The following is a 25784-nucleotide window of genomic DNA, read 5'->3' on the forward strand; positions in this document are numbered from 1 at the left end:
TTAATTAGCTCTTTTGCAACTTTGCTCCATGTCCACATTTTATGTTTCCTAGCAGGAGAACGCAGTTGTGAACCTGTCACCTGAGAGGAGGTGGTGAAGGGAGTAAACCCAGGATCAGTGGAACCCGGTCGATCAGTCGGATTTCCAAGGAATCTATCTAGTCTACCCACAGGGGTTATAGCTGCTATGGGTTTTTGGGGGTTTTTTTGAGAAAAATTGCTGTAGGTTTAAGTGATTCTGGAAGGCCTTGAATTCAAAGAGGTCATCATTTCAGTTTTCACAGGTAACAACATTGGTGATTCATAACCAACAATTAATTTTCTTTTGTGTATCATTTGTGAGCAGGCAGCTTTGTGAATGTTTTCCAGTAGTTGGTTGGGGGTACTCACTATAGCTATAGCGTCCCCCCCTTTCCAAGGAGTGAAGCCCCTCTGCCCAATAAGCTGTGTGCTGAGTTAGGGACCATGGGTTACGTCTGTTTCCTGCTGTTAAGAAGATTCCATGTCCCCAGTACCCACTGGATTCCCGTTCTCTCAATCGAATTTGGTCTCCTTCAGTGAGAGACACTCGGAATATGTATTCTGTCTCTGACTTGTGAGGGAGAAGCCTGTACTCCCTTTTTTTCTTTTTTATTTATTTTTTTTTTTTTTTTCTTTTTCATGGTTATATGCAGATCAAGATCCTTATCACTGATATAATTATATTCTGTTTTAATTAGAGGTTTCAAACTAGGACACCATTGTTCCCCACAATTTTATCCAAGTTAGCTCCTTTGGAGGGTAAATTTGGTTAATGAGAGGGGTTTCCCTCTCTTGTTTCTTTTAGCAAGTAAGCATTTTTTGAATATTTATCATGGAGGGCTACTCACAACAGATTGACCTTACTCCTTTCTTCATCCGATTGTTCTTGCAAAATTTTAACTAGGTTTTAGAGGGAGTCTATTATACTTCTTTCCTCACTTCTTCACTTAAAGCGAGTTTCTATAGCTGCTGTAAGACAAGCTCCCAAAACTGAGCAGAGTATAGTTTTATTTTTGCCCAGTTTAAATTCTGTTTCATGTTGTAAAAAAAACATACTCTATCAATCACATTTTCCAAATTAAACCAATTACTAAGCACCAACTTTTCCCTCCTGGAGGTCTGGCACTGTGTTTTGCTAACAAAGCATAACATGCATAAAATGCAGCTTTAACTTCTGCACTGCCGTTTTCAGTCATTTTTACAAAGGGAAAAATCAATACAGGGAGGTATAAACTTAAATTATACACACACACACACACACACACACACACACAACTTTTTGCTTCCCTGTATGGGTAAAAAGAACAAATCTGCTTGGGAGGCACTCTTTCAGTTTAAAATTCTGGTTGTCTCTTTGCTACACCAAGCAGTCAAAGCTCATACACACAACAACAAAACCAGTCCCACCCTTTTGCACTAAGAGATCTTTTGCGAAATTCTGCAGACAGAGCCGTCAAGTGAGCGTGGGGTGCTTTTCACCTCGGTGTGTGCAGTTTGCAGGAAATTCAAGTCGCACCTCTTGCTTTCTAGACACCGCTCACTCTTTTGGGAGTGTCGGGCTAGGTGCAACTGGAGCAAAACGTCCTTCCCCTAATACAGACTGCACAACAAACCTGCAGCTCCTTCTGTCTGTCAGAAATCCTGTCCGTGACTCCAGTTTAAATGTCATGATTCGCTAACGCGAGTGGGAGTTGCGAGAAGTTCGTTTGAACTCAGAGTGCAAAAAAGGACACAAGGGATTTCAGTTGAAATCACAACAACAATAATGTACCTTTATTTTAGTGCCAACAAGGGTTATGTGAGAGAGGAGAGGGAGAGAGAGGGAGAGATAAAGAAAACAAAGTAAAGAAAGAGAGAAGAGGGGGTTATAGCTACCAGCAGAGGAAATGGGGTCGCTGGGGTCTATTGCTGTGGGAGATCTCGCTGAAATTAACTCAGTCTTATGTAATTCTTCCCCAAAGTTACCTTGTTTCCAATGTGCTAATAAGCACCCCAAAGGAGAAGTACCCAGTGTGGGAGCATTGCTGCCCAAAACCCTTGTAATCTTCTCCATGTTACACCACAACTGCTGAACCTGCAACGCTTTCGCAGTCGTCTGACGGACGGTGCCTGGGCAATACCAACGGGAATTCCTTTAGCCCAACCACGCACAGCTTTCACTGTGTCTTACTGGCAGGCACCCAAACCAAAGTAAAGCACCTTACCTTTCTCTCCTGGGGAAATTGTGAGCAGCAGAGACAGTCGCAGCTGATGGGGTCCCCGAGAATCCCTCGGTGCTGGCTGGAGTGTGATCGGGTCGCGAGTTCGCTCAGCAGCACTCACAAGGTCCCATCTGGGGTCGCCAAAATGTTAGTGTTCAGGAACACACATAATCACAGAATGATTATATGAAGGTGCTTTAATAAGAGATCTGGGTGTCAGGGGTACACATACCCAAATCTGACCTGACTTGGTTTTGAGTTCAACATGTTTTTATACTCTATCGTTATATAACTTACATATTAATTATTAAACTTACATTGTTCTATTGTATGCATTGTTTTTACCCAAGCATGGATTTCTTGTGATCCCCCTCAACCCCCTAACATTGTTCCTCATGTTCTTTAACCAATAATTATATCTAATCACATCTAACAATTGTATAATTTATCATATATCGATTACACAGGTGCAGTTTGACATGATCTTTAGCCTAACATTTCCCAGGGCCAACTTTTCCCGGGCTCACCAAACCTAACTTTCTTTCTAAGTCCCTGAATTTTCTAAGATTTTAAAACCTTATACTATCAGAGTGACACTTGTCTTTACAAACAGTGAGTCTGCTGATAAAATGAAACTATCACTGAGAGATAACAGAAACAATGGGATGGATTCAACTGAAAGATGAAAGAGACACTGGGGAAACACCATAAAATTCCACGAGGGCTAAGAACTAAGAAGGAGATTATGCACTGGGGGGAGGAGGGATGGTATCTCAGGTATCATGCGTACCAGGAAGTCTGTACCTCTCAAATCCCTCAGCCTATGGGGAAAGGGAGAAGGGACGTACGGCCGGGAATTAGGATAAAAGGGAGGCTGCGCCCTCCAAAAATTAGAGAGATCCCAGGGGAATGCCCCATGGCCTCTCCCTATATTTGAATAAATTAAAAGGACTCCTCTGTCTCCTTTTTGGATATAAACCTCTGGTGTTTGTGGATTAATTTTTTCTGACACTAACAATTAATATGAAGTTCAAAACTACAAACCTAGGCAGTGAAGAAAATGAAAAATATGAAAGCTAAAACTAAGTGCATCATAGCCAGAGGGGGGGTGGAATTGAATAATTTTGGGGTGGGACTGAGTAGCATTCAGAGGCACTGAGAGGTCTTGAGGTGACAGATTGAAGCCCCTCATCTCTTTGAGTGCCAAGAAATGGAGACAACTACACCAAATACCCCACAACCCCCAAATACTCTCAAGTAGCTCCCTGATTCCCAGACTCTCTTGAAGCACTAGTAAAATGTGAGGCTTTAGATGCCATTGATTAATTAGATGCCATTAATTTGTTGATTTTTACCCCAATTTAGTCTGTTTCGAAGGGATGAAGATGAATCAAAAGATAATTGGAACGAAACCAAAATGACCACCAGCCCAGTGTCTTCCCAACACAGATCACAGGGAACGTGGGCCATCAGGGCTCTGCCCAACGTGGGTCCACTGATGGGGGATGGAGTTGGAGCAGCGCACGAAGCTCTTCCTGCACTTGGAGCACTCGCAGGGCTTCCCTTAGTGGTGCCTCCGTTTGTGTTTGGTCAAGTGAGAGCTGTCTGAGAAGTTCTTCCCACACTGGGGACACTCATAGGGCCTCTCCCCGGTGTGGATGCGTTTGTGGGTACGGAGGCTGGAGCTCTGGCTGAACCCCTTCCCACATTCCTCACACTTGTAGGGCTTCTCCCCAGTGTGGATGCGCTGGTGGGTGATGAGGTGAGAGTTTTGCTTGAAGCGCTCCCCACAGTCGGGGCAGCGGAAGGGCCTCTCCTCTGTGTGAATCTGCTGGTGCCTGAGGAACTGGAAGCTGGTCTGAAACCTCTTCCCACATTCTGGACACTCGTAGGGCCTCTCCCCAGTGTGGATCATCTGATGGATGGTCAGTTGGGACCTCCGGCTGAAGCTCTTCCCACATTCCTCACATTCATAGGGACATTCCCCCGAGTGGGTCCTCTGGTGGTGGATCAGGTGGGAGCTCTGGCTGAAGCTCTTCCCACATTCCCCACACTCATAGGGCCGAACCTCAGTGTGGATGCGCCAGTGAATGGTGAGGGTGGAGTTCTGCTTGAAGCCCTCCCCACAGTCGGGGCAGCGGAAGGGCCTCTCATCCATGTGAATCCGCTGGTGACTGAGGAGATGGGAGCTGATCCGAAAACTCTTCCCACAATCAGAACACTCGTAGGGCCTCTCCCCAGTGTGGATGCGCTGGTGGATGATGAGTTTGGAGTTAAAGCTGAAGCCCTTCCCACATTCCCTACACTCGTAGGGCCATTCCCCAGTGTGGATCATCTGGTGGCAGATCAGGCTGTTGCTCTGGCTGAAGCTCTTCCCACACTCCAAGCACTTGCAGCGCTTCTGCCCTTTGTGAAGCTGCTCATGGACCAGCTCAGAGCCCCGGCTGGATCTCTGGCCGCCTTCCCTGCACAGGGTGGGTCTTTCCTCCTCAGAGCATCCTGAGATGGGTTTGGAGCCCCTCCTCCTGCAGGATCTCCGAGGTTTTTCCTCCCCATTGGATTCCTGCGCTGTGGAGCTGCTCAAATCAGCCTCTTTGACAAGATTCTCCTGTGGGGATTTGTCCTCCCTGGTCTCCATCCTAAGTTCCTTGTCTGGGGGAGGAAGGACAAGGAGAGGATGGGATTTACCTTGGTGCCAGAGGGAAGGGGAAGGAGATCCCCCCAGTGCGTCCCCGGCAGGATGGCGTTGGCAGCGGGGTTGTCCTGCAGCTGGGGCCATGCTGGGCTGGGAGATGGAGCAGGAGAAAGGGGGAAAGGGGCACTGACTTCCTCCTCACCTGCCTGGGTGTCCCAGGGCATCTTCCTCTTCCTTGCAGCCTTCCTCTCCATCCAGCCCAGGTTTGGGAATGGGAAATCCTGGTTTGGGGAAATACAAGGGATGAGGACATTGAGTTTGCAGGTCCCTCTGTCAAAGCTCATCTCTAGAAGTCACCAGATATCTGGGGTCCATAAAACCTCCAAAAAACACCAAGATTCAGCCCTGAAAATGCCTCCCAGGATTTCCCCATCTCTAGTCTCTCCTGTTTGGGGTTCAAGGGTTCCCCCCTGTCCCAGCTGCTGGGAGTCACGCTTGTACTGGTGATCACCTGTCTGCTCAGTCCCTGCCCTTCCCAGGCTGCTGGGCGTGCCAGGAATCTGAAAAGTTCCTCCTGTTTCCATCTCCCCACTTAGGGATGTTGGGAGCCCCCAGTGTCCCCCCAAGTAGGATTTTCCGCTCAGCTTTGGAGTTCCACATTCTCCAAACATCCCCCCCCAAATAAACCCAACCCAGGGACCCCCCAGGATATCCAGGCAAAGCTCCCGCTCGCCGATCACCTGTGGGATGGTGGGTGATGATCCTACAGGTGGGGGGTTATGAATTCAGGGAGTGCTCAACCTTGTGGTTCCTTCTCCTTTCCCTGATCCTCATTTGTCCCTCCTCCTCCTCCCCCAGGAGTAGCGACACCCTCGGTGCCCCATTCCCAAACCCCTCACAGCCCACGGCAGGAGCGGGGATGGAGCCAGGACAGGTCGAGATGGGCAGCGCGGGGCTCTCCGCTGCTCCCACCCACTGGGGCAGGGGGAACCCGGCCCGGGGAAAAGGAGAGGGAAACTGGGAAAACTGGGGGCTGCAGATCCAAACTGGGGCTGGCTGGGGACCCTGGCTGGGGACCGCCAGCCCTTGGGGCTCCTCTGGGGAGATGCGGGAGGGGGGAACACAGAGAGGGCTGGGGAATCCCAGGAGTGGCAGCACTGGGAGAGACTGGTTTGTACTGGGATCATCCTGGCAGTGGCTGAGATTGCACTGTCAGTATACTGACATCATCCTGGGATATGGATCATACTGGGATATCATACTGGGATGATACTGGCAGTGAGTAGGAGGCTGCAGGGGGCAATTGAGACCAGGTTGTGAGGGACTGGGAATATGCCCTGCACTCCCCAGAACCCCAGTATCGCCCCCCATATGTCCCATAAGTCTCCCCCAAACCCTCCAGGATCCCCGAGTGCCCCCTCAGCGCCCGTTCAGGACCCCCCAAAGCGTTCCTGGATCCCTGAATCCTCCCGACCCCACAGATGCCCCTTCCAGCCACTGCTGGGAATTCATCTCCCATCATCCCAGAACACGGTTCCACGCCCAAACCTCCTGCCGTGCCCCCAGCCCTAAAGGGCCTGGTTACAGCTCCCCAGGTTCCCCCCAAGTGCTCCCGAGCCGTATACATTCGCCCCGAGGACCTGCAGCCACGGTTCGGACGCAAAAGTGTTGTAAAAGTGTCTTCCGCACCGCCAAACGCGCCTTCCGAGCCACGTCTGGGACTACAGCTCCCATCATGCTCCGCAGCGCCCATAGAGCGCCATTCCAGCCATGACTCCATCTCCCGTCATGCCCCACGCCCCACCGGAACCCATTGGAGCTGCGTCTACAACTCCCGTGATGCTCCGCGGCCCCATTAAACCGTATTATACCGACGCCTACAACTCCCATCATGCCCCGCTGCCCAGCGATCCTCGTTACAGCCCCCCAAGTGCCTGCCAGGACCCCGGAGGGCCCCCAGATTCACGTCCCTGACCCCCAATTGTCCTGGACCCCGAATTGTCTCACAGAATCCCTAAGTGCCCCTCCAAGTGCCCACCCCAAGTGTCATCCAGAACCCCCAAATTCTCTCTAAATTCCCTCCCCAGACCCAAAACTGCCCCAAATATTCCCCAGAAAAGTTTCCATGGGCCCCAACATGGTCCCTTTTACCCTGTCTGAGAAAATGATAAAAAAAGATGATTAACAGACTAAAAATAGGACTAATTAGCAATAAATAAAGAGGGAGAAATAGTGGTCAATTAATTAATGAAGGGAATTGTGGTACTTAGAAGCAAAGATGGATAATGTTTTTAGCTGCTAAAAATGTATCAATTATTTTATATAAATATTAAAATTAAGTTTTAAAAATACAGGATAATATTATTATAAAAAATAAAATTTTATTTTTATTAATTTATTAGATTTATTGATAAAGAAAAATTGATAAATGTTTTCAATGTTTTGGGATGTCAGTCCCAGGTGGGCCATGTTAGATATGGTGAGGCTCAGGGTGAGGAACAGGTTGTCCAAACAGGGGCAGCCCACAAGGGGCTCATTCTTCTCCCTGACCAGACCTCCTAAGGAGACATTCAGCATCAGGATCACTTGGGGAATGCTTCTGTCACCTCTTCTCTCAACCAGAAAATAAAAAAATACATCCTTGATTTAAATAAAATAAAAAACATAGTGGATTTTCAAATCTTCCTCCTTAACAGAACTCCAAACTGACTCCAAGCAGCTGCACAAGCCTTGGACTTGAAGACAACGGAATGAAGAGAAAGAGCCCCCAAGGCTTTCTGTATTTTAATGAACCCCAGGGTGGATTTGGGGCTGAGTTCAGGACCCTCAGGCACTGAGAGAAGGTTGAAGAAGCTGCTCAAGGAGTCAGAAGCAAAACTCCCAAGTCCCTTGGAGCATCCCTGGGCCCCACTGACTGCCGGCTCCTGGCACACTCAGCCATGGCATGGTCCAGTCTCACGCTGGGACACCTCCTGCACCAAAATTCTACCCTGGCAGGGACTTTTCTTTCTCCTCCCCTCCAGGCTGAACCTGCCAAGCTGCACTTTGGGGAGGTTTCCTTCTCTTGCCACTGCCAAGGAAAGCTGTGTCTCCTGCTGTTCACAAACAGAGAAGGGCTGCTAGGGGATGTGGGGGTTGGAGGCTGCCTGGGGTACAGTGGCCATGAAATCATTGAGTTTTGAAATATTCTGTGAAAGAAGGAGGGGCATCAACAAAACTTCTACACTGGACTTAAGAAGAATGGACTTCAGCCAATTAAGGATACAGATTTGAGGACTACCAAATCAGATACTGATTTTGAACAGCCTTTTAAAAGGATTCCAAGAAGGATGGACACACTTCAAGAAAAAAATCTTGAAGGAGCAGGAACAGCCTATCCCTCTGTGACAAAAAATGAGCTAGTGAGGAAAATCACTAGCTTGGCTGGGCAGGGAGATTTTGGCGGAACTCAAGGAAAAGATGAGGGTGCATCACCTTTGGACAGAGGGACAGGCAACTCAGGAAATGTTTAAGGATGTCATTAGGTCATGCAGAAAGAAAAGAAGAGAGGTGAAAGCTCAATTAGAGCTTAACCTGGCTGCTTCTGTGAAGGATAATAAATATGTTTATACATATACATTAATGGCAAAAGGAAGGCTACGGACAACCTCCATTCCTTATTGGGGTGGATGTGGTTAACAAAGATGAGGAAAAGGCTGAGGTACTCAACACCTTCTTTGCCTCAGTTTTCAACATCAAGACAGGTTTTCCTCAGGACAAGTGTTCTCCTGAGCTGGTAGGTGAGGACAGGGAGCACAACAGCCCCCTGTAATCCAGGAGGAAGCAGTCAGAGACCTGCTGAGCCACTCAGATGCTCACAGGTGGATGGGATCGGATGGGATCCATCCTAGGGGGATGGAGGAGCTGGTGGATGAGCTCCCCAAGCTGCTCTCCATCATTTCTCTTCCTCAGTCCTGGCTCACTGGGGAGGTCCCAGAGGACTGGAGGGGCCAGTGTGAGCCCATCCCCAAGAAGGGCTGGCAGGAGGCTGTGGGGAACTCCAGGCCTGTCAGCCTGAGCTCAGTGCCTGGTGAGGTTTTGGAACAGATCCCCTTGAGTGCCATCACACGGCACCTCCAGGATGGCCCAGGGGTCAGACCCAGCCAGCGTGGCTTTAGGAGGGGCAGATCCTGCCTGACCAACCTGATCTCCTTTTACAACCAGCTGACCCACCTGGTGGGTGCAGGAAAGGCTCTGGATGCGTCTAGTTGGACTTCAGCAAGGCCTTGGACACGGAGAGCCACAGCATTCCCTGGAAAAGCTGCAGCCCACAGCTTGGACAGGAGCACTCTTTGCTGGCTTCAGAACTGGCTGGAGGCCAGGCCCAGAGGGTGGTGGGGATGGTGCTGCATCCAGCTGGTTTCCAGTCCCTGGTGGTGTCCCCAGGGATCTGTGCTGGGCCCAGTCCTGTTTAATATCTTCACTGAGGATCTGGCTGAGGGGTCGAGTCCAGCACTCACAAATTGCAGATGACACCAAGCGGGCTGCGAGTGTGGATCTGCTGGAGGGCAGGACAAGGAGACACAGCCTTGAGTTGCACCAGAGCAGGTTTAGGCTGGACAATAGAAAGGAGTTCTTCCCAGAAAGGTTGATTGGGAATTGGAATGGGCTGGCCAGAGGGGAGGTGGTGGAGTCACTGTGCCTCTCCAGTGGTCTGGGGGAGTGACATAAATCTGTGCTTAATAACTGATTTTGCTTTAATACAGTTGCTTCAAAATTGCTTCCTATTCCACCCTGAATGTCTGTGGTGGTTTTATATTAGTTGATATTTGTTGAGGAGGGAAGAAGCCACCCATGCAAATGATTTTTCTAGGAGGGGGCTGCTAAGAGCTTCCTCTGTGCTTAGCAAAACCAATAGCTGGCTGGCTCTGAGAATTGACACCTTATTAAACCAATTGGAAGCTGGGTCTGCCTATGTGAAATCCACATTTGAAATACAGTTAAGCCGAGGAAAGCTCTCTGTTGTTTCCATCTGTGAAGAGTTAACTGGGTGCTGGTCAGGCCGGCCCTGCTCCACCCTGGCCTGCACCGAGCCGGGCTCCGCCAGGCCCCCTTCACCACGGCCTGCGCGGCCCCAGCGGCTGCCGGGCACAGGGAGGGGAAGCCATGGGCCCGCAGCTGAAATTGAAGGGAGCAGGGGCCTGGGACCAGCCATGTGGGCAGAACAGCCACAACTGTTCTGGCCGGGCCCCCTGAGATCTTTGCACAGCCCCAGCGCTGCCTGAAATCCATCACCATGACTGCTTTGGCCACTGCCCGGCAGAAACCATCATGACCATCTGCAGGTCTGGGTGAGATATTAACTCTTTCAGTGCACAGATGAGACCTGCAGACCTCGATTCTCCCCTTGGGTGAGAGGAAAGGACAGAGTGGGAGACTAATGCCACAAGTATGGTGGGCTACACCTGTCTTCATATGTCATTGAATTAGAGAAAAACTCTCTCCAGGGAAAATTATGCAACACTTTGCCTCAGAATCCATCAGTCTTAATTACAATGAGTGGTAGATCTTAATTACAATCCAATTAGAGCAAATCAACATTGTGTGAATGGCAAGAAGAATTTGCTTGTCAACAGATGAATATGTTCCACTCAAGAATGAACAAAATCTGCCTTTACTTGGAAGAAAGTAGACATGGAGCAATGCAGTATTTGCATTTTATCCAGTGATAAATGGGGCAAAAAGCTGTAACAACTTAGCTGTTTTACAGAACACAAGTACTGATACAGCCAATGGTGCACCCACATTGAAGGGATCTTCAGAACATTCCTTTATTTCTTAAAAAGGAATGGGCAGCAAAATGCTGGCATTTATCTGAACTGGAAGCCATGTTCCTCTCCTGTTTCTCCTTGAGCACACTGTTCTTTGCAGACTTCACTGTGCAGCCCATCAATCCTCTCTTGGCCAACAGGTAAATGGCACAACTACCAAAACACAGGTGCCAGCATCATCACCCCAGCATTATTCCAGCACTGCTTTGATGGTGCACAGGAGCACAGAATGGCTTGGCTTGGAGGTGACATTTAAAGGCCATCTAGTGCAATGCCCTGCAGTGAGCAGGGACACCTTTAGGTCAGGTTGCTCAGAGCAGGAGCTTGAATGTCAGCAGGGATGAATGCCCACCTCTTCAGACAACCTGTGCCAGGGTTTCAAAACCCACAGTGTAAAAAAGGTCTTTCTTATGTCTAGTCTGAATCTCCCATCTTTTAGATTGATAACATTCCCCCTCAGTCTTGTCACAACAGGCCCTACTAAAAATTTGGTCCCATCTTTTTTACAAGCCCCCTTAAAGTACTGAAAGGGAGCAATCAGGTCTCCGTGGAGCCTTCTCTCTTCCAGGCTGAACACCCCCAGCTATCCCAGCCTGTCTCCAAAGCAGAGGAGCTCCAGCCCTCAGAGCATTTTATCCCTCCTCTGGACCAACTCCAACAGGACCATGTCCTTCCTGTGTTGGACACCCAGAGGTGGATGCAGTGCTCCAGGTGGGCTTACACCAGAGCAGAGGGGTGGTGGAATCACCTCCTTCAAGCTGCTGGGCACCCTCCTTTGGAGGCACATGGCTGGCTTGTGTCCAGCCTCTCTCCTTGCAGCAGCCACAAGTCCTTCTCAGCAGGGCTGCTCTCCATCCCTTCATTCCCCAGACTCTGAAATCAGCTGGGCTGGGACGGTGTCATAGCCCTTGGACAGAGCTGCTGGGCAGGATGAGCTCCCTAGTGAAGGAGGCAGATCCCACTCCCTACACAATTCCACCCTGGCCATGAGGTCACAGCAGCCTGTGGGGTGACAGCAGGCTGAGGCCACAGCAGGCTCTGAGGTCACAGAGGTCCCAGAGCCCCGTGGTTGCACAGCACCACAAGGAGCGAGCAGTCAGTCCTTGACCACGACTGTTGCGGCAGCAGCGGCGGCGGCAGCAGCGGTGCTGACATTGGGACAGCAGTGTCAGGACAGTGGTGGCAGCAAGAGCTGCAGGACTGGCAGTGGGCAAGGCACCATGGCCATTGCTCTGCGCCTCTTCCTCCTGCTCCTCCTGGCAGTGGCCCTGCCTGACAGGGCTGCCCAGGCTGCTCCGTGGCGAGCACGGCGAGCAGGTGAGCCCATGGCCTGGCTTCCCTTTCCTGGGACAGCACTTCCTTCTCCCTGGGAAGCATTGGGGATGGTTTTACCCAGGACTTTACGGAGGGTTTCCTCTGTGGGAGAGAGAGAGTGCCCAGGGGCCCTGGGCTGGTCCTGCTGCCTCACCAGGGATGTTGCACAGGGCCTGCAAAGAGGGTGGAGAGTGACCAGAGTGAGCCCAGAGCTCCCCAGGCCCCTCTGCAGCTCTGGAAATGTCCATTGACATCTGGCTCCCACGGCCTTCCCCAACCCCCTTGCAGTGCCCAGTTCCCTAAGGCAGAAGGGGATCCTACCACACTATGGAATGGTTCTGATCTGTGCTCCCTTCTAGATTGGGATGGTGACATGGAGAATCTGAAAGCCCTGGGACATGACGGTTTGAGACCCATGGAGAATGCTGGAGGCAAGTTCTCAATGTACATTTCCGCACAGAATAATCAGTGTCAATGTGGCAAGGACTTACTCACGTGCCACTTCACTTAAGAGTCTGAAGGTTGATGGATTCTGGAAACCTTGCTCTGCTCCCTTCTGGAGCCCTGAGTGATCCCACAGCATTGCTGTCAGTGGGAGGAAGGAGCATTTAGCTGTCAATCTCTTGCCATGTGCAATGCCAGTGTCTCCTTCCGTGTGCTCTGTGCAGCCACCAAGAAGAGCAGAGAGGGAAGGGGCCGGGCCCAGGGCTGTGTCCCGGGGCTGTGCCTCGTGTGGTTCCTTTGCCAGCCCCAGGGAGCCTGAGGATCTCCTACAGAGCCATGGGAGCTTTTCTGTTCTACCTTTCTTTGCAGCCAAGCCTCTTGGTGAAGGTGATCTGGCTTCCCAACCCACACCCAGGACTGAGGCTCTGGGAGATGGCGAGGGTAGGTCATGGCCTTTCCCCCCGGGAGAGCTGCCAGCTCAGAGCCCAGGGCTCGGCCAGGACAGCATCGCTGCAGGTGCCAGGACAGAGCTGTGCACGTGTGTGCCCTCGCCCTGCGTGATCCCCTCACCGCTCCTGTGGTTCAGTGCTACCTGTGCAGATCAGCAGAGATGACTGAAGCTTCTGTGGCTGTTGAGTTACAGGTGTGTCTGCAGGGAGGACTTTCCAGGCTCCTGGGCTGGATGCTGCACGCAAGCCCAGCTCCCGTCGCAGGGGTGAGTATTGTGTCCTTGCTGATCCCACAAGCTGAACCCTGATTTTGTAGGATCCATTCCTGGGAAAGGGATATATATTTTTTTATAAGGTCCTCCAAGAGGAAAGAACAAAGCTACAGGACACCAGAAACCCCATGAGCCATCCAATACCATGCAGCAAATGCTGAAGGAAATGCTGCAGGGAGGACAAGGTGGGTCCATGTCCCTCAGCCTTCTCCTGACACTCGGCAGCCGAGGGCTTTCTCTGCACATCTGGACACGCCATGCCGGGCACAGCAGGAACCAGATCCATGGCAGCCTTCCTGCCCCAGTGCTGCTTTCATGGCCTACAGGGCTGTTTCCCAGCCTGGCCTGGCTGCAGCTTCTCCCCAGCCTCTGCAGGAAGGCATTTGGCATCAGCTGACAGGGAGCCCAAACTGCAGCATGGGCCATGCACACCCTGAGATCCCCTGAAATTTCCTGGTCTTGGGGTAGATCAGGTGTAGGGGCTGTTTGGAGGAGGGAGGGCTCTGGCCAATGCCGTAAGTTTATATCATTTCCTAATCCTGATCCATGACCTGGACTAGTATCGCATCATGATGATACCACTTCCCTGAAAAGGGAATGGTTCCACCTGATCCAGCTGTGGCTTTTCCTTCCTCCAGAAGCGAACCAAAAGGCTGTGCTGAAGGTGCCATTTCCTGGAGGAAGCAGTGGCTCATGGGCAGCCTCTGCTGCAGGAAGGGAGGCCGTGCTAGGCACAGTCCCAGGAGGTAATTGCTGTGCCTCTGGGCCTGAGACCTGCTGAGGCTTGAGCTGTAAATCTCTGCTGCCTGGCATTGCCTGCCTTTCAGGGATTTTGCACAGAGCATGGAAAAGCTGTTGAGAGTGTCCAAGGCCAGTCTAGAGCTCCCCAGGCCCCTCTGCCGCGTTGGCCATGTCCATTGACATCTGGCTCCCACAGCCTTACCCAACCCCCTTGCAGTGCCCAGTTCCCTAAGGCAGAAGGGGATCCCAGCACACCCTGGTAATGGTTCTGATCTGTACTCCCTTCTAGATTGGGATGTTGATATGGAGCATCTGAAAGCCCTGGGACATGATGGTTTGAGACCCATGGAGAATGCTGGAGGCAAGTTCTCAATGTCCCTTTCTGCACAGAATAATCAGTGTCAATGTGGCAAGAGCTCACTCACGTGCCACTTCACTTAAGTGTCTGAAGGTTGATGGATTCTGGAAACCTCGCTCTGCTCCCTTCTGGAGCCTTGAGTGATCCCACAGCATTGCTGTCAGTGGGAGGAAGGAGCATTTAGCTGTCAATCTCTTGCCATGTGCAATGCCAGTGTCTCCTTCCTTGTGCTCTGTGCAGCCACCAAGAAGAGCAGAGAGGGAAGGGGCCAGGCCCAGGGCTGTGTCCCAGGGCTGTGCCTTGCATGGTTCCTTTGCCAGCCCCAGGGAGCCTGAGGATCTCCTTCAGAGCCATGGGAGCTTTTCTGTTCTACCTTTCTTTGCAGCCAAGCCTCTTGGTGAAGGTGATCTGGCTTCCCAACCCACACCCAGGACTGAGGCTCTGGGAGATGGCGAGGGTAGGTCATGGCCTTTCCCCCCGGGAGAGCAGCCAGCTCAGAGCCCAGGGCTCGGCCAGGACAGCATCGCTGCAGGTGCCAGGACAGAGCTGTGCACGTGTGTGCCCTCGCCCTGCGTGATCCCCTCACCACTCCTGCGGCTCAGTGCTGCCTGTGCAGATCAGCAGAGATGACTGAAGCTTCTGTGGCTGTTGAGTTACAGGTGTGTCTGCAGGGAGGACTTTCCAGGCTCCTGGGCTGGATGCTGAACACAAGCCCAGCTCCCGTCGCAGGGGTGAGTATTGTGTCCTTGCTGATCCCACAAGCTGAACCCTGATTTTGTAGGATCCATTCCTGGGAAAGGGATATATATTTTTTTATAAGGTCCTCCAAGAGGAAAGAACAAAGCTACAGGACACCAGAAACCCCATGAGCCATCCAATACCATGCAGCAAATGCTGAAGGAAATGCTGCAGGGAGGACAAGGTGGGTCCATGTCCCTCAGCCTTCTCCTGACACTCAGCAGCTGGGGGCTTTCTCTGCACATCTGGACACGCCATGCCGGGCACAGCAGAAAGGGATCCATGGCAGCCTTGCTGCCCCAGTGCTGCTTTCATGGCCTACAGGGCTGTTTCCCAGCCTGGCCTGGCTGCAGCTTCTCCCCAGCCTCTGCAGGAAGGCATTTGGCATCAGCTGACAGGGAGCCCAAACTGCAGCATGGGCCATGCACACCCTGAGATCTCCTGAAATTTCCTGGTCTTGGGGTTGATCAGGTGTAGGGGCTGTTTGGAGGAGGCAGGGCTCTGGCCAATGCCATAAGTTTATATCATTTCCTAATCCTGATCCATGACCTCGACTAGTATCGCATCATGATGATACCACTTCCCTGAAAGGGGAATGGTTCCACCTGATCCAGCTGTGGCTTTTCCTTTCTCCAGAGAAGGATCAAAAGGCTGTGCTGAAGGTGCCATTTCCCAGAGGAAGCAGTGGCTCATGGGCAGCCTCTGCTGCAGGACGGGAGGCCGTGCCAGGCACAGTCCCAGGAGGTAATTGCTGTGTCTCTGGGCCTGAACCCTGCTGAGGCTTGAACTGCCATCTCTGCTGCTTGGCAGTGCCTGCCTTTCAGGGATTTTGCACAGAGCATGGAAAAGCTGTTGAGAGTGTCCAGGGCCAGCCCAGAGCTCCCCAGGCCCCTCTGCAGCTTTGGCCATGTCCATTGACATCTGGCTCCCACAGCCTTACCCAACCCCCTTGCAGTGCCCAGTTCCCTAAGGCAGAAGAAGATCTCAGAAAACCATGTGAACCATGGAATGGTTCTGATCTGTGCTCCCTTCTAGATTGGGATTGTGACATGGAGAATCTGAATGCCTTGGGACATGACGGTTTGAGACCCATGGAGAATGCTGGAGGCAAGTTCTCAATGTCCCTTTCTGCACAGAATAATCAGTGTCAATGTGGCAAGAGCTCACTCACGTGCCACTTCACTTAAGAGTCTGAAGGTTGATGGATTCTGGAAACCTCGCTCTGCTCCCTTCTGGAGCCCTGAGTAATCCCTCAGCATTGCTGTCAGTGGGAGGAAGGAGCATTTAGCTGTCAATCTCTTCCTGTGTGCAATGCCAGTGTCTCCTTCCGTGTGCTCTGTGCAGCCACCGAGAAGAGAAGAGAGGAAGGGGCTGGGCCCAGGGCTGTGTCCCAGGGCTGTGCCTCGTGTGGTTCCTTTGCCAGCCCCAGGGAGCCTGAGGGTCTCCTTCAGAGCCATGGGAGCTTTTCTGTTCTACCTTTCTTTGCAGCCAAGCCTCTTGGTGAAGGTGATCTGGCTTCCCAACCCACACCCAGGACTGAGGCTCTGGGAGATGGCGAGGGTAGGTCAAGGCCTCGCCCCCTGGGAGAGCTGCCAGCTCAGAGCCCAGGGCTCGGCCAGGACGGCATCACTGCAGGTGCCAGGACAGAGCTGTGCACGTGTGTGCCCTCGTCCTGCGTGATCCCCTCACCACTCCTGCGGCTCAGTGCTGCCTGTGCAGATCAGCAGAGATGACTGAAGCTTCTGTGGCTGTTGAGTTACAGGTGTGTCTGCAGGGAGGACTTTCCAGGCTCCTGGGCTGGATGCTGAACACAAGCCCAGCTCCCGTCGCAGGGGTGAGTATTGTGTCCTTGCTGATCCCACAAGCTGAACCCTGATTTTGTAGGATCCATTCCTGGGAAAGGGATATATATTTTTTTATAAGGTCCTCCAAGAGGAAAGAACAAAGCTACAGGACACCAGAAACCCCATGAGCCATCCAATACCATGCAGCAAATGCTGAAGGAAATGCTGCAGGGAGGACAAGGTGGGTCCAAGTCCCTCAGCCTTCTCCTGACACTCAGCAGCCGGGGGCTTTCTCTGCACATCTGGACACGCCATGCCGGGCACAGCAGAAAGGGATCCATGGCAGCCTTGCTGCCCTAGTGCTGCTTTCATGGCCTACAGGGCTGTTTCCCAGCCTGGCCTGGCTGCAGCTTCTCCCCAGCCTCTGCAGGAAGGCATTTGGCATCAGCTGACAGGGAGCCCAAACTGCAGCATGGGCCATGCACACCCTGAGATCCCCTGAAATTTCCTGGTCTTGGGGTAGATCAGGTTCAGGGGCTGTTTGGAGGAGGGAGGGCTCTGGCTGATCCCATAAGTTTATATGATTTCTTAATCCTTATCCATGACCTGGACAAGTATCGCATCATGATGATACCACTTCCCTGAAAGGGGAATGGTTCCATCCGATCCAGCTGTGGCTTTTCCTTCCTCCAGAGGTGAACCAAAAGGCTGTGCTGAAGGTGCCATTTCCTGGAGGAAGCAGTGGCTCATGGGCAGCCTCTGCTGCAGGAAGGGAGGCCGTGCCAGGCACAGTCCCAGGAGGTAATTGCTGTGCCTCTGGGCCTGAACCCTGCTGAGGCTTGAGCTGTAAATCTTTGCTGCTTGGCAGTGCCTGCCTTTCAGGGATTTTGCACAGAGCATGGAAAAGCTGTTGAGAGTGTCCAAGGCCAGTCTAGAGCTCCCCAGGCCCCTCTGCAGCTTTGGCCATGTCCATTGACATCTGGCACCCATGGCCTTCCCCAACCCCCTTGCAGTGCCCAGTTCCCTAAGGCAGAAGGGGATCCCAGTGCAACATGGAATGGTTCTGATCTGTGCTCCCTTCCAGATTGGGATCGTGACATGGAAAATCTGAAAGCCCTGGCACATAATGTTTTGAGACCCATGGAGATTGCTGGAGGCAAGTTCTCTATGTCCCTTTCTCCATAGAATTATCAGTGTGAGTGTGGGAAGAGCTCACTCTCATGCCATTTCCCTTAAGAGTCTGAAGGTTGATGGATTCTGGAAACATCGCCCCGCTCCCTTCTGGAGCCCTGTGTGGTCCTACAGCATTGCTGTCAATGGGAGGAAGGAGCATTTAGCTGTCAATCTCTTGCCATGTGCAATGCCAGTGTCTCCTTTCATGTGCTCTGTGCAGCCACAGAGAAGAGCAGAGAGGAAGGGGCTGGGCCCAGGGCTGAGTCCCAGGGCTGTGCCTTGCATGGTTCCTTTGCCAGCCCCAGGGAGACCGAGCTGCTCTCATTGCTGCTGCAAAGCCTTGGCCCTGCCTGGGGCTCAGTTCAGAGCTGCTGGCAGCTCCAGGGAGTTTTTTCTCCCCTGACTGCCATGTAAGGGGCTCCTTCCATCCCAGTGTGGGGACACTGCAGGCACATGGTTCCCCTGCCCATGCTCCTGAATGGAAGGCAGAGAGGAGGGAGTGCCTTGGAGGGCACCAGGAACTCAGGTGCACTCACTGCCACTCTGGACTGAAGGAGAAATGGAACTACTTTCCATTAAGGTCCTCCTAGATGGAAGAGCCAAGACATAGAAGACAAGAAATCCCTGGAGGCATCCCAACTTCTGGACAAGATGCTGAGTGATCTGGAGAGACGCCGTGGTGGGTCCATGTCCCTCAGCCTTCTCCTGACACTCAGCAGCCGGGAGCTTTCTCTGCACATCTGGACACGCTGTGCCCGGCACAGCAGGAAGGGATCCATGGCAGCCTTGCTGCCCTGCTGCTGCTTTCATGCCCTGCTGGGCTGTTTCCCAACCTGGCCTGGCTGCAGCTTCTCCCCAGCCTCTGCAGGAAGGCATTTGGCATCAGCAGGCAGGGAGCCCAAACTGCAGCATGGGCCATGCACACCCTGAGATCCCCTGAAATTTCTTGATCTTGGGGTAGATCAGGTGTGGGGGCTGTTTGGAGGAGGGAGAGCCCTGGCCCAGCCCCAATAACCTGGGTATTTTCCTGACCCTTATCCATGACTTTGACAAGTATTGCCTCCTAAAGATACCACTTTCCCTAATGGCGAACAGTTCTATCTTATCCAGCTCTCCCTTTTCCTTTCTCAAGTGCTGGAGCAGATGCTTGTGCAGATGATGGCATATGCTAGAGGAAGGAAGGGCCCTGTGCCAGCTCCTGATGCAGGAAAGGAGGAGATGCCAGGCTCAGGCACAGGAGGTAATTGCTGTGCTGGGCTCTCCCTCGGCAGGGTTGTGTGGCAGCTGCTCTTCCCTCAGGGCCTGCATGGCCCAGCAGCAGCCAAAGCTGGAGGTGCCGCGGCTTCCAGGCCTCTGGAGCTCATTCCCAGCCCCTGGGAATCGAGACTTGTGCACCAACATCTCTCCCCCAGCAGCTGCTCCTGGAGCTGGCCCTAAGCATCCAGAGGCCCAAGACACAGGAGCAGCCCCGAGTGGGAGCCCTGCCGTGAGCCCAGGGCCACAGCCAGCCCTGGCTCCCAACTGGGCAGGGGCTGCACTGGCTCCTGACAGGGCCTGGCTCTGTCCCCTTGGGCTGGGGGAGCTGTCACAGAGCAGGGAGGGTCAGGGGTGGCAGTGGCTGCTCAGGGATGGGTTTGGCCCATGTCCCTGGAAGGAGCCACTGCCCAAGCAGCTGTGCTGTCCAGGGCTCTGCTCTCGGCCTTCTGGGCTTTGTTGGGTGGCACAGTCTGTGCCAAGGGCTGGCAAGGTGCCTGCAGGCCCCAGCTCTGGGGGAAACAGAGAATGTCCTGGCCATATCCAGTGTGCTGCCAGCTCAGGAGTGCAGCACGGCACAGGCTCACACTGCCCATTGCTCCCACAGATGCGCTTGGCAGATCCAATATAAATGCTGAGAATCCACCGAGCGCCCCAAGAGTGTTCTGCCCGCAGGATGTGCGCAAGTCCTGCATGATAGGCACAGTCGTGACACTGTTCACAGTGCCACTCTCCATGGTCCTGTGCTATGTTGGATTCTGGTGGTGGAAGAACAAGAAACGGTAAGCTGTTGTTCATCCCCACCCTCCAGATTCTTGAAAGGCTGCGCATAGTCAGGAAACATTCCCAGTGAGGCCGCTGTGCACTTGTGGGTAGTCAGTGGTTGCCCAAATAACTCTGCTGAGAGTTCTGCTGCTGCCCAGGCCTTTCATTGGCCTCTTAATTGCTGTTCCTTGTCCCGGGATGCCCACTTGGGCTGCAGCCAGTGCTGGCTCCACTGAGGCTGCCTGGCCAAGAGCAGCCCCAGGAGCAGCAGGCAGAGGCAAAGCAAGATGGGCAGGAGAAAGAGCGGGGACGAGATTGCCCTTGAAAGGCAGAGGTGCTCTGTTTGCTCCTGCTCAGGGACCCTGCCCAGAGCCATCCCCTGCTCACCGGGGCCTTGAGGGGCAGCTGTCCAGCTGGGCCAAGGTGTGCCAGCAGCTCCAGCCGTGCTGGGGAGCCTTGGCTGCTCTGAGCCCTGCTGTGCAGGAGGGCCCCTGTGTGCCAGTGGCATCTGGGGGCCTCAGCCACCTCCTCTCTCCACAGTCACCCTGCTGCAGCTCCAGCATACCAGCCAAGAAGGCGTGACTCTTCCTCGCCCCCAGGGAGCCCAGAGACTGCCTCGTTTGACAGCTCTCAGACATGGCCTCAGAAGCAGGTGTCGACCTGGAAAGCAGAGCACCAGCACTCTGTGCCTCCCCCACGGCCCCCCAGCCCGGCTGTGAAGAGGAAGCCCCCTGAGATCCCCCCACCTCCTCCCCTCCCAAGCCGGCCACCCTGGTCCAGTTAGGACTGAAAGTGGGCCAGCCATGGCAGGGCTTGGGCCACCAACAGCTTGGGGCACCTGCTCTTGGCTACCAATAACACGTTACCTGTGGGTAACAGCCAGAGGCACTTTTCCTACTCTTTTACCTTCAACAGGAAGGGCTGAAGATTCTTCCCATGCCCTGTCTTATCCCTTGCTCTTTTGATTTTCATACAGCTGGGTGCTGGCTGAACCTTTTCAAAGAACTTTATTTACACTTCATGTTTTACCCCACCTACCAAGGAAAAAAAAAAATAAAAGTTTTTTTCAGTTTAGACTTCATTTTTAGTGTGGTTGGGCCACTCAAATTTTGAGCAATTAATTTTCCATGGTACCTCTTCCCTTTTCCTTCCCATTTACAAGAAGTTCATCTGGACATGAAAATCAACAGAATTACTGAGATTCACCTCAAAGCCCAGAGGAGAATCTAGCATGAAATATTCTCCCTGTGTACTGCACAACAAGAAATATTCAGAGGAAAATACCGTGTGAACTGAGGCTTCTGGAACTCCCAGAATCCTGAGTCTGCAGAGGAGGAAAACAGCCCTGGCAGTGGCTGAGGGGAATTCTCCTGACAGACTCCTCGGAAAGTGCGTCACTTCAGGAGGGGAAAGCTTTTAAACCTTTGCCTTACCTTCCTCCTGTGCTAAATGTAAGGCTCCTCCTGAGAAAACACTGAGCTACAAACTATTCTCCACTCCTCAACAAAGCTACTCAGGTGCTCAACTTAAAGAGCAAAACTAAATGTGGTCAGAAATTTCCCATCAAAGCCCATTTGCAGAGAAACCCCACCATATGTGAGCAAATATTTATTAGCACCAGTTCACTCTAAAGATTGCTCCTTTTTTTTTCCCAGAGAGAATATTAGAACCATTTGCTCTTGGCAGGACTCTTTGGATGGCCCCCAGACCTGGCTCCTCACCACGCCCTGCCTGAGCTGTTCATGCAGGCAGGCAGCACCACCTGACTTTGCCACCCTTTTCAGGCCTTGGGCACGGCTGGTGCCATGGTCCCCTCTGGTGCCACAGTCCCCTCTGGTGCCACAGCCCCCACTGGTCCCATGTTCCCCTCTGGTGCCACGGTCCCCACTGGTCCCACGGTCCCCTCTGGTGCCACAGTCCCCACTGGTCCCACGGTCCCCTCTGGTGCCACAGTCCCCTCTGGTGCCACAGTCCCCTCTGGTGCCACGGTCCCCTCTGGTGCCATGGTCCCCTCCTGGCTTGTGGCGTGTCCCTGCTGCTGGAGGAGCCCTGCTCATGCTGCTGCCTGCATTCAACAAGGCTGGTGCTACTTCCCAGCCAAAGAGACACTAAAGTCACTGCTTTGGCCAGCTCATTGGAATGAGTTCAACACTTCCTCACCTCTATCACAGATAAAAACCCACATACTCCTAAAACCCACATACCAGCAGCATAAAGTCACCTCACCTACAGAGGTGAGGAGGCCTGAGCAAACAGAAGGTCGGCTTTCAAGCACATTGGTTTTTTAATTTAGTGGAAGCATTCAGTCGTGCACAAGCCTTATTTGTCAAACTGGTCTGTGCAATGCTATTCTCTTGCTCGTGTTAAAGAGGAGCCAGGGAGAAATTAGCTAAGAAACAAGAAACACTTGAGGCTCATGCCTGGCACACAAATAGAGCAGGGTGGCACCTGCCCGCTTTTTCCACATCCCGTTTCCTGATAGACAAAGGCGGACGTGGCTCCACTGGGGGCACCATGGAAAGGGTTCTGATCTGTGCTCCCATCTAGATTGATATCAGAACATGGATTATCTGGATGCCCTGGCACATGACAGTTTGAGATCCATGGAGAATGCTGGAGGCAAGTTCTCAATGTCCCTTTCCACGCAGAACAATGAGTGTCAGTGTGGCAAGAGATCACTCACATGCCATAGCCTCTTGAAGATGCCACCTCCTGTAATGGTTAACAGTTCTATTGTTGTGATGTCTGCTTTGTTTGAATGGTTTCTCCAATTATTCCTCTAAGTCATTGGTTTGCTCCTGGTTTGTATCCTCCTACCCACCTGTCAATCCTGCCTCAAGCCTAGCCCTTGTTTTCTCATGTTCCCCATCTGTCATTACACCCATTTGTCAGTCTTCCCTTAGGCCAGCCTCCTACCTGAACCGCCCCTGTGGAAATCCCCTAATCTCCAATGTCCCATTGGCCCATGTGACGCACTCTGCTCCCCTTGTTTCCCCTATTGTATTGTTGAATGGAACTTTCCACTCCTCCCATAGTTTCTTCCTGTTGGTTAAAATTTTGTACCCGCCCTCTGGCCTCCCCCAGATAAAAACCCACACAGTTGTGTTCTTGGTCTTCAGTCCCTGGATGCTCCAGTGGAGTAAAAGCCTTTGGAACCCACACTGGAGATCTCCTCCTCATCCTTGTCTCCACCGTGAGCCTACCAATATCCTTGTGCCGTGGAGCATTTGCTCTAAGCTGCACCTTGGGTCACCCTGCTCCCGAGTGTCACGATCTGCTAACACAAGTGGGAGTCGTGAGAGGTTCGTTTGATCTCAGAGTGCAAAACGGACACCAAGGGATTTCAGTTTAAATCACAACAGCAGTAATGCATCTTTATTTTAGTGCAAACAACATGGGTTATGCGATAGAGGATAGGGAGAGAGAGAGAGGGAGAGAGGGGTAAAGAGGCAAAATGCCAAGAGAAAAAAGGGGGGGGGTTATAGCTACCAACGGACGAGACAGGGTCGCCGGTGTCTTCTTCCATGGGGAGATCTCTCTCAAAGAAAGTAACTTGGAAAAGTCATTTTTACAGTCTGTTTCAAAGCAAGGGGCAGCTGGCCAAGAGGTGGGGAAATTCCTCGGCGATTTTGATGAGACCCCTTGCTCTGGGAAGCAGGTGTAAGGTACAGAACAGGCCGCTCCTTACAAGTCCCTGCTCAGCAGCAGGAATGAAGGCAGTGTACCTTGACAGCACAACAAGCACACCTGCAAACCATCACCTGGCAAGCTTCCACCTCAACCAGGCCAGAACCCCTGCACAAAGTTCCTTGGGGTCTTCAGGGTCTTGGTCTCTGTTCTTGCAATGCTTATGAGGCAGATGAGGGAAACTTCAGACCGTCTCTTACAGGCCTCTGCCCATGTTTAGAGTTTGAACACTCCATCTCTCCATATTTTCTCATGAATTAAGGGATATTTTAGTGTATCACAGTCCATGTCCATGGCCTTACCAAAAGAACTTTCAGCCCCAATACTAAGGCATCTCCTCATTCTCCTTTCATCTGAGACTTGACTCCTTCTTTACTGACTTCATGTTGTCTTCTACATGTCCTCACTCTGTCCTTTTCTCTCACCCAAGGGGAGGATCGAGGTCTGCAGGTCTCATCTGTGCACTGAAATAGTTAATATCTCACCCAGACCTGCAGATGATCATGATGGTTTTTGCCTGGTCCAAAAGCAGCCATGGTGATGAATTTCAGGCTGCCCTGGAGCTGTGCCAAGATCTCAGGGGGCCCGGCCAGAACAGTTGTGGCTGTTCTGCCTACATGGCTGGTCCCAGGCCCCTGCTTCCTTCAATTTCAGCTGCAGGCCCATGGCTTCCCCTCCCTGTGCTTGGCAGCCGCTGGGGCCGTGCGGGCTGTGGTGAAGGGGGCCTGGCGGAGCCCGGCTCGGTGCAGGCCAGGGTGGAGCAGGGCCGGCCTGACCAGCACCCAGTTAACTCTTCACAGCTGGAAACAACAGAGAGCTTTCCTCGGCTTGACTGTCTTTCAAATGTGGATTTCACAGAGGAGAATCCAGCTTCTAAATGGTTTCATAGGTTGTCAGTTCTCAGAGCCAGCCAGCTATTGGTTTTGCTAAGCACAGAGGAAGTTCTTAGCAGCCCCCTCCTAGAAAAATCATTTGCATGGGTGGCTTCTTCCCTCCTCACCAAGTATCAACTAATACAAACCAGCACAGACACTCATGGTGTAACAGGAAGCAATTTTGAAGCAATTGTTTTAAAGCAAAATCAGTTATTGCACAGAGATTGATGTCACTCCCCCACACCACTGGAGAGAGACAGTGACTCCACCACCTCCCCTCTGGCCAGCTCATTCCAATTCCCCATCAGCCTTTCTGTGAAGAACTCCTTCCTATTGTGAAAAATGAGGTTCACTCACTTAATAAATTATAAAAGGTTTAATATAAACAAAAAGACAATTGGGAGACAAAGATAATAAAGCAAAGGGTTAAAACAACCAGGGTATCCTGGTGCATTGCCAGGAACACACCTGGTATCTTTGGAACACTCCTTTTATCCCATTCTGCTGTGGGGTTTTAATGCATACTCATATTTTTCCAAAAAGTATTTTGCATGTCTACGCCCTGTATCCGCCTTTTTAGAGCATGTGTCTTAAAGATTTTATTTCCCTTTATCACATTTTTATTTGGGCTGGGCTTCCTTCTTCTGCAGGCGGTCAGTGTTGATAGCAGCCTGGGCCCCTTCATTTGTTTCCTGGAGGTTATCTTGCTTTGCACAGACAGGACATTGCCCTAATGTCCAAAATTCTTCTTCACCTATGCCTAAAACTTAAAGCAGGAGAAAAAGACATTGCAAAAGTATATAACATACAGCATTCATTTTAATACTTGCAAAAGCCAGTATCACAATATGGATTTATAACAAGGTACCTTTTATTGTCCTGTATTTTTGATCTAGTAGTGGCTCTTTTTGTTTTGTTCTATGTACTAAGTGGTCTATCTAAACTCTGATGTCTGTTAATCCTTTGTCAATTCAATAAAGAATTAATTTTATAATAAACCTAATCAGCCATTCTTAAGAACTTGTGAATGAGAGACATTTGGGGTGCAGGCTGCCTCAAAATGAGCTGCTGCCACAAAGCTGAGACAAAGGCAGAACTTGTCTAAACTTGTCTCCGTTTGTAACAGCAGGGCCCAAACAGAGGCGGAGGAAGAAGGAGCAGGAGCTGTTTTGCGGCCATGCCCAAGAGAGACTGGAAGGATGCCCTCCCTCTGGTCTCACTTGCTTGGCTTTCTGACAGGCTCTGAGGCAGGGGCTGCAGTTCC

At 51.9% G+C, this 25784-nt stretch overlaps 1 pseudogene; it reads right to left on the reverse strand.

Annotated features, from left to right (window-relative positions):
• Positions 1-25784, reverse strand: part of LOC131589807 (uncharacterized) — a 583542-nt pseudogene that overhangs the window by 147949 nt on the left and 409809 nt on the right.

The sequence above is a fragment of the Poecile atricapillus genome, chromosome 30 (assembly GCF_030490865.1).
Source record: "Poecile atricapillus isolate bPoeAtr1 chromosome 30, bPoeAtr1.hap1, whole genome shotgun sequence".
Classification (NCBI taxonomy): domain Eukaryota; kingdom Metazoa; phylum Chordata; class Aves; order Passeriformes; family Paridae; genus Poecile; species Poecile atricapillus.